The sequence below is a fragment of the Anas acuta genome, chromosome 4 (genome assembly GCF_963932015.1).
Source record: "Anas acuta chromosome 4, bAnaAcu1.1, whole genome shotgun sequence".
Classification (NCBI taxonomy): domain Eukaryota; kingdom Metazoa; phylum Chordata; class Aves; order Anseriformes; family Anatidae; genus Anas; species Anas acuta.
In genome coordinates, this window is record NC_088982.1 from 36,555,090 (window position 1) to 36,579,612 (window position 24,523).

The window sequence follows — 24,523 nt, forward strand, 5'->3', positions numbered from 1 at the left end:
AGATATTCAGAATGGGAAGATTTTTGCTGGGAAAAGTCTGTGGGATGTAACCAGGCTCTTGATTTAGGTTCTGTTCCAAAGTTAAGAAACTATGTTGGATGTTCTTTGTTTCCTGGTTATTGCTCTTTGTATGTGTTTTAATATAAATTACCAATTTAGCTGTTCGTGCCTCTTTATATATCTAAATCTAAAAAAGAGAGATGTCAGATATTTGTAGGTAGTGTTCAGGTAGCTGTTTATTTAAGTGTTCAGATGCAGCCTTCAGCTTTAGAAGTTTAGGAATGACAGACTGCTGGAAGCATTTAGCAAGGAGCATGGCTCATGCTCTTTCCTAATGTCTGACACTTCTTGCTGCAGGAGCTGTGACAATGAACTAGATGGGCCCTTGTTTTAATCCAGTACATTCCTATGCAAGTGAACAGATATCTGAACAGCCCATTTGTATGTAATGGCTAACAACATATTTTTCTTTCATGTGTCTTAAGGAGAAGAAACACGTTTTATTTATTGAAGGAAAGGTTTCATTATTGTTTGTTGGGTGTGTTAAGTCCCGATGAGTATAGAACCAGAGCTGAAACTGCTGCCTATGGTTAGTGAAGCAGATCTAAAGGCAGTTTTCCCCCAAAATAAGGACAGCTCTGCCTGCACTAACTCAGGCTTGGACACGTACATGTACATTCTAGATAAATACATAAGCTTATGATTCACATTAGGTCTTGAAAAGCATACCTTTGTTAATGATTAATAAATCCAGCTTGATGTATTTATAACAATGAACTCTTCCTGGACAAAGCTGGTAGTTTTCCGTGGCACTAGGCTACACAGCATCATGTAGACCTAGTAACAGGAGTCTTTGCTGGTTTGAGGATCTCTGCACCTGTAAAATGTTCCCTTGCTTTTTATTTCTGCTATCAGCCTTTCCCCAAGACTGAAAACAGAAGTGCTGAATGTGATCATTTCCCATTCTAAAAACTGACATTGAACTCAACAACTCATATTATGTATCCTCATGAAACAGACATCAGATAAAACCGATTCAAGGCCATCACAGCCATGATTTGCTATTGAAACCACAGCATATAAACAAAAAAAACCTCTAGCCGTTAGCAATCTTTTGAGCTATTCCATGTTTTAAAAGCTAAGTAAGATAATCTGATGTGTACCAGTGTTCGTCCTCCTTAGATGTCAGAAAAATAGAAAATTCAAACTAGGGAGCTATGAGAAATTGAAAAATAAACCAGGAACAGAAATGAGTTATTTATCTAGTCGAGGGAGGAAAATAAATAAATAAATAAATGAGAGTGAAAGGGAGGGGAAGGAGAATAGAAAACCCTCCTCTCTTTAGGTACTGGTCCTAGAATTACTGCTGCTCTCTAAGAGAGAGTTGGGTAAGAAGTGGGTTGAAACATTGATTGCAACAAATAGGGAAACAAGAAAGATGAGTCACCATCAAGGGAGCAGTAAAAGGTGCGATATTTTTGATAAGCATCTTAAGGCTGAGATTGTTATCTGAAGTTAAGTTCTGAAGGTTCTCTGATCGGTGTTGTAAATCCAGTAAGACTTAAATGGGTGTAAGTACACTGTGTAGAAGCTTCAACAATACCTCTGTAGCTATGCACAAATGGATACAAATCATTTTGCCAATATATATTTCTCTAAACAAGAATCTTCAGCTTCCCACTTCATGTGAATCAGTACCTTGCACAGAGATCTGTCTTTTACCCCTATGCTGGTTTTAATCCATCTTTTCAAAGAGAATTATGATATCTTTCAGAGCTAGTTAGATAATTTTGTTTCAGGTAGAGTGAAGCAGAAAACCACTCATACCTGCAGGTGTACAGAGCATGTTGAAAAAAACAGATTTGTAGTCTTTCTGCATAGAATCCAGGTAGAACAAAGGTCCTCATTTTGAATATGAACTACCAAATGAGGACTCAAATGCTATTTATCTCAGGCTTATGTTTTTACAGTTTTATGATCTCAATAACTCCTTGATAAAGTAACTGCCTTGTCTTGATGGCTGTTACTTTTTATAGAAAAAATGTATTTATAAGTGATAGGTCCTGAAAAGTTGGAAATAAACCTACAGATATGTGAATCTATATTTTCTTCTAGACTAGATAGGAATTGTGTGCGAGAAAGATGTGAGTGCATACCACATACATCCCAGACAATTACTTATTAGCTGTATGACACTAATACATCAGAACCCGACTTGTAAGAGGAAAACACCACATTAGGAACTATACATGTAAGTGTTTCCAAAATATATACAAAATAGATTTTAAAAAGTAGTGTTTTAATGTCTTTTTGTAGCAAATGAATGGAAAGAAAGATTAAGTGACCTGCTTAGTACAAAACTCTGTACTTGGAAAAAGGAAAATGCATACCACCAGGTTGTGTAGACTTCAACTGAAGATCAGTGAAGAGAGAGTTCAGAAGGCATATTTAGATAAACCCAAGCAGATACCTAGAGAGAAGTCCTGTGGCCCTGCCTCTACAATGAAAACTTGCTGTTTCTGTGCCACCCCCACCTGCCTCCTGCAGAGGATTGGCAGCCTTTGGACCCTGGAGGGCATCACAGCTGTGAGCCACAGAAACACTATTAAAAACAAGGTAGCTACCAGTAAGAGCTTTAAAATTCATTTTTTCAATTAATTGAGGCTTTTCTGTGTTTAGCAGTTAAGGTGGATTCCAGGTGTATGTATTATGGTAACTGAACTAATAATAGCTGTTTGTTGTTGTATTTTGAATAGGTCATTAGGACTTAAGAGCAATAAATTATTGATTCCATATACATGGTATGTTCCCCTTTGATGTTAACAAGTTTTTGAGTGTAAAAATGTGTTCTGTTACAGGACAAGAAACGTGTAAGAAACATTAAGTGTAAATCACAAAGAAATCAGAAGTGATTTTCTTTGAGTACAGGGTACCCAGTATTTTGCCTTGTCTTAGATCCTTTGAGCTTTTCCAGTATAAAATAATACAGTGTATGTAGTAAGGTACCACGGTTATCTTTAAATAATATTAATTGTGACAGAATGAAAAAAGCAAGTGTGAAAGGTATATGTATATGGCAATTTTTTATCTTTAATAATATTTTTGTATGTTTTGTATTGTTTAATTACTACTTTCAACTACTACTACTAACTTTCAGCTACTAACTACTACTTTTAGCTTTTAATGAATGCATTATAAGATTATTGGATTACGCAATTGTTGCTCAGATGTGAAGAGTGGAACATGACAAAGAAGGAGGAAAGCCAAGCCAAAGCTGCTGCTACTTTCGTATCAGTAATTAACGTTAGTTTAATCTGAGGTCTACATGAAACTGGACAGAATACTGTTATTGAGTTCATATTTCATGAATTGATGTAATTACTTATTGAACATTTAAAAAGGTTTTCCAGTAAAAAATAACTGTGCCGATGCTTCTACAAACAGTTGTGGAGTATGGGGAAAAAAGTTTCCTAAAACCTAGGCCCATTTCATCGAGTGCCAGCTAATTTTTGTATTATGAGAACAGACTTGCTATCCCCTCTGTAAATATTTTTAAATGTTTTCTGCAGTCATTCTTTTGCTGGCTCTACATCTTTCTTGGCTGCACAGTGTTCACAGTTCACAACCCATTTCTCATTCCTCATTCTGTGAATTGTGTATACAGAGAGGTCTCCCTGAGATGATGGAGATGGTAATGGCAAGAAGTTCACTGAATAGTTACTTTAATTAAGGTATGACAATAATTAGGCTACAAAAGCATTTCTTTGTAGGTAAGATAAAGAACAGTAACATAATGAAATAAGGGAAGTGACAGCAAGAAAAAAGTGCCTGTTTCCCTTGTTCTCAATGCTTTTAAGTTGAACTTTCTAATATATTATTTTTTAAAGTTTGTTAATGCTGTCATACTTCATAGTGCTGTGCTTTACAGCAACATATAACTTTGCTTAGAAAATAACTGAAAAATGGTATTCTTTCTTCCTGTTACTTCTGTGTTAAATGTGCTTAAATTATGGGTCAATATGGATTTTTCTGACTGACATGAAAACAGGAAAACTAAGCTTTGTGTTTTGATAACAGTAGTGATTCGTAAATTAAAATTTACATGATAGCCTGATGGCACATAATGGAAAATACAACTAAGCATTCTTGCTCTATTTGTATGGATTTTAAGTTGTGTGCTAAGTTGGTAGAATTTACAAGATTTGCAGGTAGTACTTAACTCATGCTGAAATAAATAAGGATTTTTCCTTATTCCCACATACTGTATTCTTTCTTTTGACTAAAACTTCTGCTGCATAGAGTGTAAATGGTACTGCAAAATCTTTTAGAAGTGTGAAAAATACTCCATGCTGTTGATGGGAATTTCCTCAACAGTATGTCTAGTAGCACTATTAGATTCTCAGGCATAGTGACACTGCTTGAATACCGTCTTTTTGCTGTCGTTACTGCTTTGGTTGTACAGCAGTTTAGTGGTATAGAGCTTATCTGACTTTAACTTTTTAGACATGTATATGTGGGAATCCAACCTGCAATTTAGTTGTAACTGTCACAGAGAGGCTCAGGGGAAAGAATTTGCTAACAAAGTCAGCTCTTGAGTGCTAGAGGGGTCAAGAGCTTTCTCAGTCACTTCCTTTGGTCATAATCAGGTGAACATACTCTCACAAAAAATTCGTTATAACATTGTGGAATGAATTGCTTACAAAGTTAGTTTTGTTGTTTAATTTAGAATCATACATCATGGTCCAAATTTTTAGAAGCCTAACTGTACAATCATTAAATGAACAACAATCTAGGTGTGTTTTTTCTTTCTCTTTAACTATAAAGTAATTTTAATATGTAAAATGATCAAATAAAAATGTGATCAAATAAAAACAGCATTGGAGATAAATGACAAAATATGTTTTTTTCTTTTTCTTTTATGTGCTATATTATGTTCTTTTATTTTTTTTTTCTTTTTCTTTTATGTGCTATATAATTATTTTTTCTTGAACTAAATAGGCTTTAGTTTTCTTCAACATCTGTTTCAGATCATCTTGTTCTAGGTTTTCCTATTACTCATTTCTTGTTTAACAGGCTTTAGATTTGTGTATGTATGAGACAGTTTCCCTTTCATAAAGTGAGACAATGAAGAACATTTTTAAGGTTCAAATGTTGTTGAGGAGGAAGTTTGTTATTGATTTCAGTTACAGAGCATGGACAACACTATATGCTTTTTGCACTTAACTCTAAGAATTCTGGTTAATAAGAATAAGAATAAGAATTATGGAATAATTAAAAATATTAAAAATAAGAATTATGGAAAAGACCACAGTCTCTTAATGCTCTGGTCAAAAATGATCACAGAATCCACAATCATCCTTTCCCTTTTAATAGTGTGATTTTTTTCTTGTAAAAAAAAAATATAAAAATCTTTTTTTGAAAAGGGATTTTGCTTCGGTGAGCATTTTTTCATGTTTAACGTGCATATATTTAAGCTTTTAGTAAAGCGGTGTTTTAGCATCTGTAGTGGTTTTCTTGGTTGGTTTTCATACATTGGTTTTGTACTCTCAAAAATAAGGATGTGTTTTGCAGGCTTGGGAAGAGGCAGAAGCAAAAATGGGCTCTATATTGTTGGTGACACCTTGATATAATAAATCTGTTTACAATCCGGTGTTCTTAGAGGACACTATTCTTTGTAGCAGCCTTTGCCCTGGAACACCACTGAACTTGGTGGTAGTTTTGCATACACAGCAGCTACAGAGTTGTAACCTCAGTAAAAGTGACAAGGTAGTATTTGCTGCTAACCAAGGGCTTCCTAGAAGGCTTCAGGAAAGCAAATATATGAGGGCTGTTTTTGCTAGAAAGAACAAAATGACAAAACAGGAGATGAATGCCTCTTAAGAAGCCAGATCTCAACTTAAAGGAACGTAAGGAAATAAAACAAGCTAATAGACTTTAGCCAAATTGAAATAAGAACAGGTTTATAGTCATTAAAAAAAAAAAAAAATCTATCACAAAGCGTTACACTTACAGACAGAGGATGAAATTGAGTACATAGAGCTTGGTACACTTGTTCCTTCTGTGCATATTATCAACAGAAAATCTATGTGTAGATAACATTGGTTATATGAGCAATTTTGCAAGGCAACATAGTAATTTGGAATGTGGGCACACCAGTCAGTTAAAAACAGGGAAAAGTAGTATTCTCAGGGGTCATGGAAAATATCCGTGAAAATGATATGCCTCACTGAAAATGATAAAGACTTCTACAGGTACGTCAATGATAAAAAGAAGATGAAGGAGACTGGTGTCTAGAAAAGCTGTGGATGCCCTATCCCTGAAAGTGTTCAAGGCCAAGCTGAGTGGGGCTTTGAGCAACCCGATCTAGTGGGAGGTGTCCCCGCCCATGGCAGGAGGGTTGGAGTTAGATGGTTTTTAAGGTCCTTTCCAACCCAAACCATTCTGTGATTCTATGAAAGTCCAGTTTTCTCACAAATGCTTGCAATGAAGCCTTTTCTGTGAGCACATTAAATACAAAAATATATTTTTTCTGATTGAATGATATTTTTGTAGAGATGCAATAGTAAATCCTGTTCCACTGACAAAAAAGTGTTATCAAATTCAGTTGGATTGTAGTTTCCTTTCCAATGTAGGGGTTTGGCTGCTGGAACAAGGAAATCCTCAAAATTTTGGCTATGCATTGCTGAGCTCTTAATGAAAGTCATGTGATAACTGTGAGAATGACTTCAGTCTTTGAACATAAAAAGTAATATCTGAAAAATATATTACTTGTACATACATGCAAAGTAGTTTTCAATAATGGTGATGTATATATTTTCAACCACATTTGATATGTACCTATCCTTCACTGGAAGATGATCAAATATATTCAGATGAAAATCAATTTCACTAAATTGCCCAGACAACATTTAGCCTTGAGTGAGTATTCACACTTGTGCCAAATGTAATGTAATTCCTCCAGAGGTAACCTACAAACAAATTAGTTTTCTCCTCCTAGGTGTACTTGAAATGGTTGCAGGAAAGAGTGGAAGATCAGAGAGCATATGTTATTGTTCAGTAAGCCATGCAGTAGATATCAGAAATTAATGAGGCAAAGAAAGCAAGCAATGCAATCAGCAGCAACTAAATTTAGGAAGAGCTTGAGTGTTCTGGGAGACAGGAGCCTAAGCGTTCTCTCCCTTTGCTATGTGACAAACCTGAAAACATGGAGATGTGAATAAAAGTGTTAATGTTGTTATGCATTCAGGTAGCCATCAAAGTTGAAAACAGAGCTGTAAGTTGCTAGTGCTATATAACAGGATTAAAATGAGCAAATAAAGAAATATAGAATCATAGAATCATAGAATATCCTGAGTTGGAAGGGACCCTTAAGGATCATCAAGTCCAACTCTTGACACCGCACAGGTCTACCCAAGTTCAGACCATGTGACTAAGTGCACAGTCCAATCTCTTCTTAAATTCAGTCAGGCTCGGTGCAGTGACCACTTCCCTGGGGAGCCTGTTCCAGTGTGCAACCACTCTCTCTGTGAAGAACCCCTTCCTGATGTCCAGCCTAAACTTCCCCTGCCTCAGCTTAACTCCGTTCCCGCGGGTCCTGTCGCTGGTGTTAATGGAGAAAAGGTCTCCTGCCTCTCGACACCCCCTTACGAGGAAGTTGTAGACTGCGATGAGGTCTCCCCTCAGCCTCCTCTTCTCCAGGCTGAACAGGCCCAGTGCCCTCAGCCGTTCCTCGTACGTCTTCCCCTCCAGGCCTTTCACCATCTTCGTAGCCCTCCTCTGGACACTCTCCAACAGTTTCATGTTCTTTTTATACTGTGGTGCCCAGAACTGCACACAGTACTCGAGGTGAGGCCGCACCAGCGCAGAGTAGAGCGGGACAATCACCTCCCTCGACCTACTAGCGATGCCGTGCTTGATGCACCCCAGGACACGGTTGGCCCTCCTGGCTGCCAGGGCACGCTGCCGGCTCATATTCAACTTGTTGTCTACCACGACCCCCAGATCCCTCTCTTCTAGGCTGAATGATGACACAAATGGGTTTGTATATAGTTTTAAATAGCTGTATTCTTTGTCTTCCCATAGAAATGTTTGTGTCTTCTACCAAATGGAAGCACATCTTAATTATTTTTGTTTGGATGTGGAATACAGTGAATTTATCAATACTTCATCAAAGAGAATAGAAAGCTACCTTCAGACCAAAAACAAAACATGGGAGGAGGAAGAGGCAATCTTCTCTCTGTGGCACACTGGATGTCCAAACCGAAGACTCCAATGGTACTAAGAGTTAAAATTCTAAAATTACACATAGCACATGGGTGAAATTGTTCAAAGTATACAAGTGTGGGCATTTATGCATTTTTGTTTGTCCTCCCAATTCTAGTAGAATTCTGAGTAAAAGAAACCCTGTATATTTAACAGGCAGTGCTACACAAAGAGTCACAATTTTTATTTTTATTTTCAGTAAAAATAACAGCAGAGCTTCTTAAACAGCTTCAGTTTTGTCGCTCTAAATACATGTATAAATGACACATGAGGTTTGTAGTTTTATTGGTATTTAAGTGGGCTTCACTGCACAGGTATAAGGTGAAGTTTCTTAATTCTGGTAGTGAATTCTACTTCTTTGTGCTTTTCATGTTTATAGTTTCAAAGTGAGCCAATTTCAGGTATAGGTCTACATGCCTTGAAAAAAATATTCCACTTACATTATAATAATTTGGAAAATCTTAATATCTTTGTAGAATCATTTGATAAATTCAATAAAAAGTCTACCAAACTCTTTCCCTTTAAGTATTTGGTATTTCCCAGCTCTTTGTGGTGGTTGACAAAAATTCTAACTAAGCTTAATTTCTATGTAATAAAACAGCTCAGCTTTAAAATTGGTTACCTTACTGATTTTAGTGCCAAGGGATTCGACTGCATTCACTTTGTAGGTTGTACCTTTCCCACTTTCAGAATCCAATCTGCTGTTGTGACTAGTGAATTAAGCATGCAGATATTATGATAACCGGAGAATATGAAGCGTTCACACTTGGGATGTGTCTCTGAAAAATTGCGTGGAAAATCTTTTCTGAAGCCTTTGTCACAGGAAAAAGATTTCAGCCTAGATTATCCTGCAGCTGTGCTCTTTTTCATGTATAACTTTTGGAAAAGATGTGAGGAAACTTAAGTGTTTAAATTATTTATTTTATTTTTCTTACACGTGGACCTTATAAAAAGCAAAGTCAATTATGTGGTCGTCCCATTCCATCTTCTATGCTTTTTCCTAGTCAAAAATCTTTGAATATGTGCTATTTCTGATAAATGCAAAGTGAACAAAATCTTCTAGTTCCTACCAACAGATATGTTAATTGAATTACTGCCACCATGTCAGGCTATGATACTGGTCATGTTTTGCCTAAGAACCAAAGGAGATAAGAATTTTTCTTCTGTAACCAAATCATCTGAATCATGCATAATATCCCAGTCAGGGATATTATGTGAGACTGTGGGAAAGAAATTTATCAGTGGGTTTGCTCCTACATAGTTGATTGTTGCCCTCTTCACGGAGGAGTTCTGTTTTAATTTGTTGAAGGTAAGGGGGGAGGGAAACAAAGACAAAACTTGCTCTGAGTCACAGCTCAGCGCCTGCTGTGCTCTGGCCCCATACTGCTTGGTGCTTGGAAATACACAAACAGGAAAAACAAAAAGGGATAAAAAAAAAAAAAACAAAAACAACACCACATGAGCCACATGAGAACTTAACCCATACACCATACACAGTGGAATTAAACTATTTAGATAATTGTTTTTTTCAGAACAATTTTATTCTGATTATCTAGAACTTCTGCATGTTTAATTTTATTTTGGGTTCTGGCTTTGGAGATAATTTTCCATAAAATTAAATTACAGCAGTTGAAGAAATAAAATCTTATTAGACTATCTAGTCTAAACAAGCACTAGTTTGAAATTATTGTGCAACATTAAGGGATTCTCATTTATTAAAGGCTGCATCTGATTTTTTGCCCTTAGATGTCCTCTACATTTGCATACTGTTTCAGGCTTACAGAGTTGTGCGATAAACATGACTAAATAGTTTTCATTGATACTATCTATTTATAATCTATATTAATAATGTTATGAATATTGATTTTTAAAGACAGCACTTCCGAAGTAAGGTGTTGCAAATTTGAATTAGCATGAGTCCAGCTGGCTGTGGTCTTGAGGTCTGATGCTTACTGTGCTGTAAAGGAAATAATATAAGTCTATAAGATAGGTAAAATCCAGATCTTAATGCAAATACATAAAAAATAGGTTTCTTAGAAGAAGAAGGTCAAGGAAGGTACAGTCAAGCTACAAAATGGGAATTGAGACCACATACCTGATGACAAAAATCTTTGTTTCATTGGAAACGATAAAAAGGGATTTATGGCAGTGTTATTAACATAAATACATTTATGAATGTTGTTTAGTTTCACCTAGGTGTTTTTAGAAATAGCTTTCCCCTGGAAAATGGAACACCAGAATAAAACTGCCATATCATAAACATTTCCTTTGCCATATCTTGAAACTAGGATATTAATTATTTGGAACAGATTTTAGTTTTTCTGTGTTTGATCAGAACAGATCAAATCAGTGTCCCTTCTCCTACTATAAATGTGATTCATTTTTTTGAAGGTTTAGGTTTCATTTTTTCCTATCAGAAAAAATGCTCAGCCCAAATTCCCAACTAACCTGAGGAATCAGGTATTCTATTCAAATAAAAGTAGTAACTGATACAATTCCTGTTTGAAAATGAGCTTTTCATGTACGTCTCTTAACAAATTGCAGTTCTAGCTATTTTACCCATATCATTAAAAAAAATAAAAATATCTCTTAATCAGTCAACTCTAATTTGTACAGCCTTGTGGTTTTTATGCAAAGAGGAGCTTTGCCAGCTTTGTGGGACATTCAGGTACCTCAGGTACTGAATCTCTCAGGATAATCATAGAGAATTTCTGTTGCTTTATGCACTGGTACTTTCTTTAAAAAATAAATAAATAAAAAATCAGAGAAAGTATTCAGTGTATTAAAAGGCTGAATAACTCTATACTCTTGCAGTGATTAAATAAATGGGAGAATGACAGTCAGGTCTGATAAGTTGATTGCTTGATCTCAGCATAAGCCTTCTGTCCTTCTTCAGCATGGTTATAGTGCACTCCTCTGTCAGCAGGGCAGCATAAGAAAACTGTATTAGTATATCAATCCATAACCTTTAGAAATAATATTTATACAGATTAAGACTTTCTACATAACTAAATTGAGTGTCACCAGTGCATAGGCTGATACATGTAGATACAAATTTGCTTGAGTAAATGACAGCGTGTATAGTGTACACCTGCAACATGACTGTTTTCAAGTATGTTGACTGATGATCAAATGGCATTAATTACAGTTAAAGAGGAAACTTTGTTGTCTTTTAAGTGCAGTGCCTGACCTTGCAAGGACTTGTGAAATTGCTTCAAGAGAACAGGAAAAAATAAACTCTTAGACTTCTTATCTATATTGACCCTGAATAATACTTAAAATAAAATTTGGGAAAGTATGTCTGAAATCTAAAGAAAACAGTAGCTATTATGATGAAACTGGCTGTGGCCTTTTATAGCTTTTTTATTTTTTTATCTTTTATGACTGCTCTCTTCCCTGCAGTGTATCTGTGAAGTGCAGAAAGAGTTCACAGCAGATGATTATACTAAGGTACCAGAGCTAGTGAAGTGTGAGATAATCTTTTGAGCTGAGAATTAGTGTCTCAGGCAACCAAGTGAGAAACCAAAGGGGAGTTATTTCTTCAGTAAAGTTTAACATCTAAGACACACCTGAAGCTGTAGCTCTTTATTACTCTTCAAGTCAATACTTTTGACCGTCTGCTTACATGTTAATAAAGTTTTTTTTAAGGGGAGGAGATAGTTTTGACAGAAGACAGATGCTTTGCTTGAAGATCCTATTTTGGTTTTGAAGTTCAATTTCTTAAATTTCTAACAGAATTAGCTAATAGAGGTAATAAAGCCTTTACAGTTTTGTCTTATACACTCCTCAAATTTGTGTGTGCAATATGTTCATTCCCATATCTTCCCTGTAAAAAAAAAAAAAAAAAAAGGGGTGAGTGTGGAAATTTCAGTGGATTATGGGTTTTGTTCATAGATTATATTTCTAGTTTTTATTTAGTCTAGTTTATTTTATCTAGTTTTATTGTATCTTAATCAGTAAAACTAGACATTGTACCTTTAGCACAGTAGAGTGAAATTATGTGAAATCATAGGTTAGCATGCAGCTAGCAGTTTTGAAACAGAGGCTGTTGACATATCCTAAGTTATAAACCTGTGATAAACCATCAAAATGGTTTGTGATAAACCATCATAAACCTGTGATGATTGAAACATACCTTGGTTCAGTAGAAACTACGAAAGTCTGCTATGAAATACTTAAGTTAGTATTGATACCTAGATTATGCCAATTTATTATTTTTATGAAGCAGGAGGTAGTCTCAGGATAAGTTTTGGGTTTCTCAATTCACTGATACGAGACTGAAGAGCTGAGAGTGGGGAAGGATGTATCAAACACATTGAAAGGGCTTGAAAAACTATAAAAAGTAGGGGAAAAAACAACTGATGCCTCTGCACAAAATAAAAAATACTCAGCAACGTATCTGAAGATGATGAGCTCAAATGCAAGATACTCAGTTTCTAATACCAACATAATTTCAGAGCAATATTGCTTTTGCTCATGATGTTCTTGTCACCTATATTGGCCAAAACATTAAGAAACGAATAAAAATTCATATACCTACTTTTTTAAGGTTCTGTGGGCCTTATATTGCAAATTATTCTTTGTATTTTTTACCCTTTTTCAACCAGTCTCCTTGGCATTTTCAAAGCAAGAATTGACATTAAATGTACTCTCAAACCTTAATGCATTGGGCCAAAGATGGTTAGAGCTGTTAAGTGCTAGTAAAACATCTGGCATTACAAATAGCTAAAGCACATATGCCTACTTTGTAGGTATAACTGACCCACTAATTATGTGTTAGTGTGTTTGCGTATGATGCTGCTGTGTGAATTAAGTGCTCACCCCTCATTGATTTTTGAAGAACCATAAATAGGATAATAAGTAATGATTTAAGAAACTTGTTGAAAATTAAAAGCCAGCTGCGTGTAGTGTTTCATTATTTAAAAATGTGTAACTGATGCATGCTGCCCACAAATGTTCTAGCTAATCTTCCAAATCAGGTGCAGCAGTTGGATTTTATTAGTGATAAAAATGTGTTCATTTGCTATTTTTAGTGCTATTTCAGAGAAAAGTCTTTATTTAATGTCAGCTTATATTTATATGCTTTTACCCATAAACCCATTCCTCTGATATTTGAGATGCATGCATGAATGTGTGAGTGTCTGATATAAAATCACAGAATCATAATACAGTTTATGCTGGAAGGCACCTCTTGTGGACATCTGCCTGGAGGAGGTTGCACGTTCAGGCAGCTCTTGAAGATCTCCAGGGAAGGAGACTGCATAGCCTGTGACAGTGCTGTCAACCATACAGTGAAGAAGTGCTTCCTGATGTTCAGAGGAGACCACCTGTGTTCCAGTTTGTGTCCATTACCTTGTGCTCTGTCACTGGGCTCCATTGGAAGTAGCCTGGCTCTTTTTACCCTCCCTTAAGGTATTTGTGCACTTTGATGTGATCGGCACATAGTTGACATATATCTGCTATTTGATTTTATCATTTTATTTTATTATTATTATTTTTTAATCTGCATGACTGGCAAGAAATTCTTATCTGAATGCCTAAACATGCCCTTGCTGCATTTTTTTTTTTTTTGGGGGGGGCTGGAATGTAATATGAAAAATCATTGTATTAGAGCAGAGCTGGAGTGCAATGACATAACAGCATAGTGTTATGTATTGAGAAATAATTTTTAGAGGATTTAATTTAACTCATCATATTCTTAGCACAGGTGCTGTTATTCTAAAAGGATATTGATAAAATAGTTGGCAATGTTTTAGCTGTTCTTTTGTTGCCGTTAAATAAACATTGTGAGCATTTAACATTGACATTAAGGTGAGATCATCTGTCTCATAGCTGAGATCTAGATCTTTAGTCGGTCTTCACCAAAGTATTTGACTCCACTAAGGTTGATAAATGTTATTGATTTTGCTTTCTGAAGTTGTTTTCATATACTGAAATTTAGGAGCTCTGAAGAAATGACAGTTGGCACTTAATTTCAGTAGCTACTAGATGCCCAAATGGTTTAAGTGAGTAAAACCCAGCAAGGTGCGATGGGGCTCAGAAAGAGGGGTTGATTGTGTTTACATCTTTTTAAATACAGGATGAGACAACGGCTTTGCTCATTGAGGCAGATGGACAGTTAAATGCCATTTTGTTCTGAACTTGTGACAGAAATTCTTCCTTTGGTTGTGGTAAGAAATTTCATACTTGTGTGTTCTTAGCAAACATCTGGCTGATGGTTGGTTTCATTGTTTGTCTGTCTGGTATGCCATCTAAGAAACAAAATTTTCCCTATACTTGCTGGAAATGACAATATCCTCATGAGACTGATTTCTGATCAGGTTTTGGCAGGCAGAAACAATCCATCTGAAACAGATGCTTCCTTTTCTGCAACCACTATTGTTGTTTCTGATTACTTGAATCAGCTCAGACAACTGATAGTTTCTCAACAAGAACTTAAACAGAATGAAAACTGTTTTTTAAACTGTTTGCCTCTTTCCAATGGTGATATGTCCATAGAGAAGAACACAGTAATAAAATCGTATTGTAATAGAAGCGGACAATTCTTAAATGATGACCACATTATTTAATTTTATATTTAGAACATGGAGTGTATGTGTTTTCCTCCCCTTTTCTAAAAAAAAGTGTAATGAAATGCATTTTTACTGGGGTTACTGTACTAAACGTATCCTCTATCATTGCATGTGATTATCCTCAATGTTCTAGTATCCAGCAAAAATCAACCTGCAGATGAGGAACAAGGTGAAGCTGAAGCCAGGTTTGGCTAAGAGCCTACCGAGCTGCTCTCTCACTCCCTTCTCTCTAGGATGGGGGAGAAAACGGTGGAAAAGCTGAGGCATTGAGATTGCCTACCAGCTACATCCAGGGGCAGAACAGACTGAACTTGGGAAAGTTCATTTGATCATTGAGTACCCCAGATCATTTTTAGTCCTTTCTCCTATGTTTGAATTTATAGAAAATGTATCTGTACTCTTGTTGATTTGTTTAAGTGCTGTAAACTTAAATAAATGCATGTGCTGAGGAGAGACAGGGATCTTTTTACAGTTATACAAGGATTTCTGAATCAAGTTTATTAAAAGCGACTGATTCCACAATGCTTTACCCAAATTATAGAGAGGGTAATATCACAGGGCTCATCTGAAATGATGAAATAGTTCTCATCATAAAAAGTTTTCATGAGCTTATTTTTCTTGAAAGATTATTCTTCTATGATCTCAGGTTTATTATACAAACAGTACTAGCTTCTGAAAATATATCTACCATCTACCAATCTGTTGCTGCTTGTCACCCAGGACTCTCTATATAAGGCAGTCTTTGGTGCATTACTTTTCTGTTTACCTTTGTGTTTAACTTCTGTATGCATTAACACAAAGAGCTTAAAATAAAGCTAGTATGACCTGTTACTTGCTCATGTTGACCCTGTAGAAAAAGAGGTCTGTCACTTCTGCTTTAAGCCTATAATGGTTACATAGCAAGATGAAACTTTTGAAATGAAACTAGAGCTGTTTCTTGTTTAAATTAGTACTCAGTGAATTAGTACTCAGTGTTACTTTGCACTGCCTGAAGTTTTAGATTATATTCAAGATTCAAACCTTGAACTTGCACAGTACTTGAAACTCTTGCAGCCCCTATCTTTACTGAAATGTAAGGGACAATTTTATTATTATTATTATTATTACATTTTAATTGGGTTAGGTTCTAACTTACCTCAGGGTAGTTACTGGACATATTAATAGGCTTGTTGATTGCAGAATTGCTCCACGAAGGCCCATGAAGGCTTCTGAAATCCAAACATGTAGACTTTCCCACCTTTTTGTGTACCTTGTTTATGGCAGTGGGAAAGCAGGTTTACTAAAGGAAAGCCTGACAGCTGTGACTTCTTTATATAACACTGAGTGTTCTCTGTGACAACAGAACAACCAACTTTTTCCGCTGAGGAGGCCTGACACAGATGTAAAACTTACCCTTGTGTAGCTTCCTTGCTTGTATTTTCAATCTGGTTCCAAGGCAGAGTACCCTCAGATGTGCCTACTAAGTACATGAGAACATTTTATAAATCCTTGTGTTTAAGTTCTTGTGAGACAAAAAAAAAAAAAAAAAAAAGCAACATCAATGCCTGTACATCGTATACTTGGAGACCTTTCCTGATATTAGAATGCTTTTCAAGTTAGCAAACACAGGTGTAACCTCATCTAGCAGCTGACAGCTGAAGTTGCATATAATTGATAGCAGTTGTCCAGAAGTATGTAAGCTGTGAAAGAATGAAAACCAACTGTAATTGCTGGATATGATATAAATTAATTTCCCAGAAATAACTGAGGTGCTGCTAGTAAGGAATAAGAATTACTTAAAAATTTCTTAAGAATGTTTTTTCCTTGTTCAAATTCAATTAATTTTATGACTTATCTTAATTGATTTTTTTTTTAACCATTTACTTTTTATTGGAAAATATCACTACTTTAGAATCTACTATGGGCATGGGCATGGGCAATGTGGCTCAGGGAATAGTGCAGGATGTGTGTGACTGACTTCAGCTGGGGCAAAGAAGCTGACTATTTCAACACACAGGGGACCAGAGGGTGGCCTCTGTTTTTGATAAACAGCTATCAGCAGTGGGTCAGCTGGTGGTGGAAATGCTCTTACAAGAGCACAAATGTCTCCTTGAGTTAACCAGAGCAGGGTTGGGGGCTCAGCCCAGACCTGAGTACTTGTGCTGCCTGTTCTGGCAGCAGCTGAACTTGAGGAGAGCTCCGAGCCTGAGCTGACCTCAACCAGCATGGTCCACCCCGGGTAGGGATACCCCAGGTGGTTAAGGTGGGCACAGAGACCGGCACTGGTAACACGCTGGTGCTGTGGCCATGCTGCAATTGCTGTATTGGGCTCGTGTATTTCAGTACATTGCTGTATCACTTCTCAAAACCAAAATCCCACGTAACATCAAATGTCTTCCAACAAGCAAATCTGATATACATGTAAAACATACCTTTCATGTGTGTAATATCTAAAAGAGCCTGGTTTGAGAGTATTGGATTCTGACAAACCTGTATTTGAGGGAATAAATATCTTCAAACTCAAATGACAAGGTAATGCCTTCAGGGTAGCTTTGTGCATTTTTTTGTATAACGTGTTGGATTGTTGAGCTATTATTTATTTTAGGAGGCGAAATCAGACCTTCAGTGCATGTGTTTTTTTCTTAGCAAAACTTGAGTATCACGAAGTTTATACATACATAAAGAGAAAACAATGCATTTTTATTTTTTAACATTTTAAGGTTTATGATGAGCTATGTGCTTTGCCTGGTAATCTTTCCATGCATTGGCCCCTTTGGATATTCAGTCCTACTTCAAATATAGCTGTAAGGAACATGCCATTGCTTCTGGAAGCAGAAATTTTAAAGTATAATGTACATAGTGTAATATATGCAAAATTCAAAATGTTTTGATAAGAGATTTGCTCTTTTTGTATCCTACCATTTATTACTTTTATCTATAATTATGGTAACACTATGTTAATAGTTTCTCATTTGTCATTAATTGATATGCATATTTTAATATTTTAACAGCCTATTTGAGTACTCTTGTTTCTCCTTTACCCCCTGCAGCCGAAGGAGGGGGGCAGGGAGGAGGGGGGATTTTTTTGTTGCCTTTAACACATTAGAACAAAAGAGCAAAATATAAAAGCTGTTTCACTGGAGATACAAGGAAAAAAAATGGAAATAATGTGTACAAAACCAGCAGCAAGAAATTCGTTTAAAAATAGAAATGTGAAATGTGTCAGACTATGAAATGTGTTTATATGTTTTTCCCACTTTGAAACTAATGGGAATTAGATAACAAAATGCCTTTCAAAGTCTGATCCAAACATTTTAGGTAAAAATTTATTGAAATCTCAAGAAGCAGTACTTGTTTTTTCCCCTTTCTCCCCTGTGACTTGAGGCTTCAGTGAGGTCAGGAGTTAAAGTATTTGAAGTTGTATGTGGAGGTGTGAATTTCTCTGGATGAATCACAATATTTACATTGTAAAGGCAAATCTTGTTATTTCTTTTCATAGTTCCCATCATTGAATAATATAGGTGTCTCATGACTTGTAAAGAGATTATCACTCAGACCCATCGCTGTTATAGACAGAAGTATTTGGATTTCAAACTCATATGCAGAAAGTACGTTCACATGCATTTACCTGTTCCATCCTTACAGTAGTAGCGAAGCTCATGATACTAACTTCTGTTTGAAAAGTAATTCCTTTCTTGTGTTGAGCACAATAACTCACAAGAGGAAGAAGCATCTGCAAAATGAATTAGACAGTTTCTTAGGGAAAAATATTCAGTATTCCAAAGTACTATATTACATTTGAAAGTAATTTTTTTTTTTTATATCTGATTATATAGGATAATATTACTTGAAGGTGGCATTTGTCTTTAAGAATATCCTTTCTTTAGTGTACCTGTAGCAACTTCTGCCTGCAGAGGAAGAACCTAAATGAAATTTTTCCAAACCTTTTTTTAGAAGAGAAATACTCAGCATTTCAAAATATATTTCCCCACCAATAAAAAACAATACCCAAACACTTTTTTATACATCCTTTGCAGTTTATCTCTTATTATATACTTATATAATAGGAAATCTTTGGACCTTGGAGAGAAACTGGATTTCAGTACTCAATAAAGAAGTAATTCTATAAAGTAGTGAGCAAGTACTTCAGTTGGGTACAGTGTCTAAGGATCACATCTATGCTTTTTTTGATTTGGCTGCATGAAGAATTGCTGTTCATGATTTGTTGTTGTTGTTGTTATTCTACATTTTTCTCTTATTTTCTTCATCAGCTTTAGCAATTGTGTTACGTGTGCCCCAGACCACACAGATGGTCTGATCTTTAGGTCAGTGTACTCAGACTTAAAAATATTAATTTGTTCCTTGTGCTGCACGGTTTAAAACATTGTTATACAGTAAGGTTAACTGGGCTATTCTGTTCTTTGGATAGTCACTTTGTTTTTATAAATTCTCTGTTCTTCCCTTTTCATGAAGTACCTTGTCCATGTGGCCACTTACTGCCATGACTTCTAGTTAAATACCATTTGAATTGGTATAAATGTATCACTTTGCTCTTTTTAAATTTCTGATACTCTTGGGTCTCCGTCACTTGTCTCGTACACCATAATGACCTGATGTATTTTAAACAAAAAATTCTTCTGAAGTCAGTTTTCCACATTTGAGATACCCAGTGAAGATTGTCAGATTTTGTTACATACAAGAAAACCTGAGATGTCAGGTGACTCCTCTTCTCTAAGCATTGCATGTCTGTTTTATATTGCCTTTTCTTGTTTGCAATGGCACTAATTCAAATAGGTGCCTCAAATGGCCCTCACCCACAGATAGCTCAATGTATTCAGTCCTCACTGAGAGGGAATGTGTCTTCTTGTGTCTTCTCACACAAGAAAAGGAGATTGACTAAGCTGATGAGAGAAGGAGTTTTAGAAAATTGTAATAATTATAGAGAAAAAATATATATATTAGCCAGCTCATCTTCACCTCTGATACTATTAATGTTTCTTAGTAAAATTGTACAGTGTAAATTTGTCTCTGGTTGCTTACTACACTTGTACATCTGTGACTTGATTTTTCTGATTACTGAAACTTGATTTGATTCTGAGCATGAGAAGCAAGATGGGAAGTTTTAGCCTCACTAAATCTTTCTTTTTTTTTTTCAATCGATAAGGCCTCCCTTGAGTTTTTTTCCCATACCCATTGTTTGCATATGCTTCTCCTGTGTTGCTAGCTTTGTTACTGAGGTAGTCTGCCATTTATTTCCTGTGATGCTTGCCGTGGTTGGTTAACTGTCTCAAATGCTTGTATGAAGGAGAGGCCAATGAATAAAATGGTGGACTTGTTTGCAGTTGATGGTATTGGAGAATTTAAAAAATGTTTCCCTAAGTTTTGACTGAATTTGCTACGGAGTTTGATATTGTGTGTTTATATGTGTACATATTATATGTGTGTGTGTGTGTTTTTCTACATCCACAGCTGTCTCTATTCTGAAAGCCCAACACGTGCAAATAGTAGGAAAGTCATGCACATTTTACCTCTTATTGGTTGAAATATTCTAGTCTAATTTATGCATAACAAAAAGTCACCATATAGAAGGAGAAAAACATTTCACATATCCCTAAAGCACAAGAAAGTTTTGAAAGCACAAGCTGTGCAATCTTCTGCTTGACTGCTCCAGAAGGGGAGCACAACTGAAAAGTGGCCAAGTATTTAAGTCCACATCCAAAATAAATAAATAAATAAATAAAACCAAACACAGCTCAAGGCCTTTACTTTTCTCCACAGTCCACATGGAAATAGCCAATGCTACACTTTTTTTTTTGTAGTTAACTTCTCGGTTGAATTTCTTTGATAGACTTTTTTCTTATATCTTGAGATACATTTCTCTCCAGAAGTAAGTGAGCTGACGTACTTAAGCCTGTTAAAATATGGATGTGAGCAATTGCACTCCATTAACATTTAAGTAGTGCATTGAAAGTACAGTTGTACCTTACAGAGTAGTGTAACTCCTGGTATCAGAGAGCAGATGAATTATAAAATAAGTTTGGTGGCAAATGGTCCCTGAAAGGTATTCATTTGATCACATCTTCTTTTACATGATCCCTACACTGCTTAGACAAGCCAGTGGAGTTATTTTTTTTAAACATCCAGAGAACAGGAAGGACAGAAATCTGCTAAGCATCTTCTGTTATGCAACACGCCAGGTTGCAAACTAGTTGTTTGGTAGGTAAGCAGATCTTTCCCACTCTATTATAAAATAAGATCATTAACCATGGGGAAAAGATGGAGGTGAGAGGAACTAGTGAGATTCTTTAAAATTAGGGAATAGAGAAAATGAAACAAGGATTTTTGCTGTATGTGAGCTGTACCTCAGCATCTATTACTAAAAGTATGTTTCAAGTAAGCAATAAAATTTTTGTTTAGGAAGGTTGGTATTGTATTTTAGATGCTTATTGGAAAAAAAAAAGGTAGTGCTTCTATATAAAGAGAATAATCTTTGAGACGGATGACCAGAACCACAACTTGCTTTTGCTTTTTGCAGTCAGGGAAAGGACTAGACTAGAAAAGACTAGAGACGATGTAAAATCCATGAAAGTCTTATCTGAGCAGAGCTTAAATGCTATACTGATGTGAGTACTATTGAAAATTCTTGAGAGTGTTTTATTTATTTATTTATCAGTCTCTACATGTTTGTCTTCATAAAACAAGACGAAATAAGAACAACCCATCACACATCACGGTTTCTGTTCCCTTTTCTAATGTAAGGCAGTGTTGAAAGAGGCAGCATCAAACTGAAAGTGTCACATTTCTTTTTTCTGCGTAGGTCACCTTATTCATTATTTGCAAAAACTCTGATCAGTATGTATTCCTGACAAAATGCTGTTTACATCTAAACACTACTAATAGAATAGAAAGCAACTATCGAGATTATATGAGCCTGAAAGACATGAAATAATGAATAAATTGGATTTTAGTTTCATCTAATAACAAATTGAGGTTTCTTTCATATAATAGAGAGTATAGAATATGCAGGATCTGGCCCTTGTTCAGAAAAGCAACTTGTTAAATCTTAACGTATCAAAGTATTTCTTCCCTTCTCTACTTTATATAATGCTTCTGAAGTGTTTGGCTTATTTTTGTATCAGTGAAATTACAAACTAGATGGTAAAGCAATCAAAGGTTGAAGCGTGCTCTTGAGTATGCACATATTGGCCCTGCAGGGGTAGGTGGAAGTTTCTTATACAAATACAGTGACTGTATTTAGTTCACAGTATGTAAATGGACTGTTGAGAAGAGTTTTGTGTTGCACCCTAGTGCCCTTTAATGTATGCATGCTGTGATGCTCGTTTGCTGTGCCACAGTCCTGTTCTATCTCTGAGGATTTCTCAGTGGCCTTCATCAGAAGATGAAGAAAAGCAGAATATGCAAAATAAATGCGGTGGGAGGTTTTCAAAATGACTAAGAAATAAATGAAGTAATCAGTATTTCACCTGCTACACTAAGTGGATGCTATTAGTAAACACTAGAGGGTAGGTTTTCAGCATATAAGGACTCAGAGTTAGCAGCGAGTTTTGATAATGATGTGAATTGCTTGTTAAATTCCCTGCATGCCTTACTGAGAATTAGCTAGTAGTTGTATGGGACTTAAGATCATCTAAAGCTGTCTGCAACTCGAAGTTTTCATTTCCCAAAGATGCAAATACTTTTTCTTTTGGCTTACAAATCTGTAGACACTCTGCTCTGTTATTATACATGCAAATTGACTCTAACTGGATCATTTTGCGTCATTCTGAGCTGATGAGAAAAGCCCCATGCTAACCATATGTTATACTAGTTCCGTAAAGGGAGCAATGGGATATTTTGTACTTTTTCATGTCTGTCACTGGATCCATAGTTTTTTTGTTTCTTTTCTTTTTTTTTCTTAAACTGTGTATTTAAGCACACAAGGAGAACTGAATTTACAATCCCTGTATCCTGAGATGCAGCACTTGTAAGCTGAAGACAGAAGAAAAAAATTAAAGGAAATGGGAAACAAACTATGCAACTGTAAAGGTCCAAAAGATTCTCAAAAGCTGGAAATTCATCATAAAATCTTTTTTTTTTTTTTCCAGCTGTCATGAAAATTAAACATTCACATTTTTGCTCTGCTTAAATGAAGGATAGTCTATGAGTCTATTTATGAGCATTTATGCTAAAGAGCAGCATAAGTAGCTTGAAACAATTTCAGTAGTCTTTACTTGCTACTCAGTTTACTGAGGGAGTGTTCCCTGTGTTTTTCTCTCATGAGACTGACCAAGTTTTCCCCATTCAAAAGTAGTCCTTACAGTTCCGTGTACATTTTTTTTTCTACCATGTGTTTGGTATTGGCTTTCTGGTAGGTAGTTGATTTGAAAGATATAATAAGTATTATTATGCAATTAGAGATTTTTTTTTTTTCTTCTTAAGAAAGAAAAGTTTTGGGGCTTTTTGAAAATGAGGAAAAGTTTCCACTCTGGCTTTATCAAGCTGGGAGTAAGACTGGAGATTGTACTTTAGGCTAATAACAGTTTGTCTATTATTTATTGCTTTGCAGGTGATAGTCAGCATTTCTGTAGCTCTTCTAAAACTTCCTAAAGAATTTAATACCATTTGTTAATGAAAATCTTATATGTACTTGTACTGGGTCTGGCTGGGATGTCAACTTTCCCTGCAGCAGATCATACAGTGCTGTGCTCTGCACTTGTAGCTATCCCAGTGTTATCATTCCAGTGTTGTGTCTACTGCTGAGCAGTGCTGGCACAGCATCAGAACTCTCTCTAACCCTCCAAGGGGGTGGGCAAAAAAGTGAGAAGAGAAACATCACCAGGGCAGCTGACCTAAACCAACCAAAGGGATATTCCATACCATGTGGTGTCACACTCAGCAATAAAATGTGAAAAAAGGAAGAAGAGGGGAGGGGTGGGCTCTCTTTGTGAAAACGTTGGTCCTCCTCCTGAACACTGGCTACGTGCCTTGAGGCCCTGCTTCAAGGATGTGGTCAAGCATCGCTCATTTGTGGGAAGTGTAGAGAGTAATTTCTTTCCTCTGCACTTCCACATAGCCTTTATTTGTTTTGTTTGTTTTCCTCCCTTTTTTCCCTTTCCTCCTCTGTTTCCTCCTTTCTCTTTTTTTTTCCCTTTTAGTTAAATTGTTTAGTTAATAATAATCTTTCCTTAATTATTATTATTATTAGTATTTCCCTTTAATTAAATTATCCTTATCTCAACCCGTGAGTTGTTATTTACTTTACTTCTTCCCCTCCTCATCTAAGGCAGGGGAGCAGTTGTGGTGTTTAGCTGCCTAGCACGGTAAAACCACCACAGTACTGCATATGGTTTTGATACAGATTTAAATAAATGTTTAAGAACAAAAATGAATTATTTCCCTTTTTTCATTATGGACTCTGTTATAGCTAAAAAGATTATAAATTGAAATGGAACATTAGAAAAGGTATCCCTAACTCATAAAAATTTTAAGAACTGTAGCAATTGAGCAAGAATTGGCATCTTTTGCGTAAATTTTAACTAGGGTCTATGGTGTAGTTAGGATCAAAATGAGCTAGCTTATATGATTTTTGGTGAGTTAATAGGATCTGAAATACTTAATGGAGAAAAAACATGGATAAAAGTTTTCAGAATCAGAAAGAACCTGAGATGACCTTACTGCTGGAGGAGGTGTAGAAACAATGTTCCTTTGGT

The 24,523-nt window shown here is 35.9% G+C and overlaps 1 long non-coding RNA gene across 6 annotated transcripts in view; it reads left to right on the top strand.

The window, feature by feature from the left end:
- The window catches only part of LOC137855975 (uncharacterized), a 209,626-nt gene that overhangs the window by 91,015 nt on the left and 94,088 nt on the right, over nt 1–24,523 (top strand). For 3 of the 6 annotated variants that reach the window (XR_011096100.1, XR_011096102.1, XR_011096105.1), the window contains exons 4-5: nt 13,447–13,674; nt 14,342–14,432. The exons of 1 other annotated variant lie outside the window; for it this stretch is intronic. This is a non-coding gene — a long non-coding RNA (uncharacterized lncRNA). Of the gene's footprint in view, nt 1–8,082; nt 8,275–13,446; nt 13,675–14,341; nt 14,433–24,523 lie in introns of all 6 variants that reach the window. 2 more of the 6 variants (XR_011096101.1, XR_011096103.1) reach the window with 2 other exon arrangements.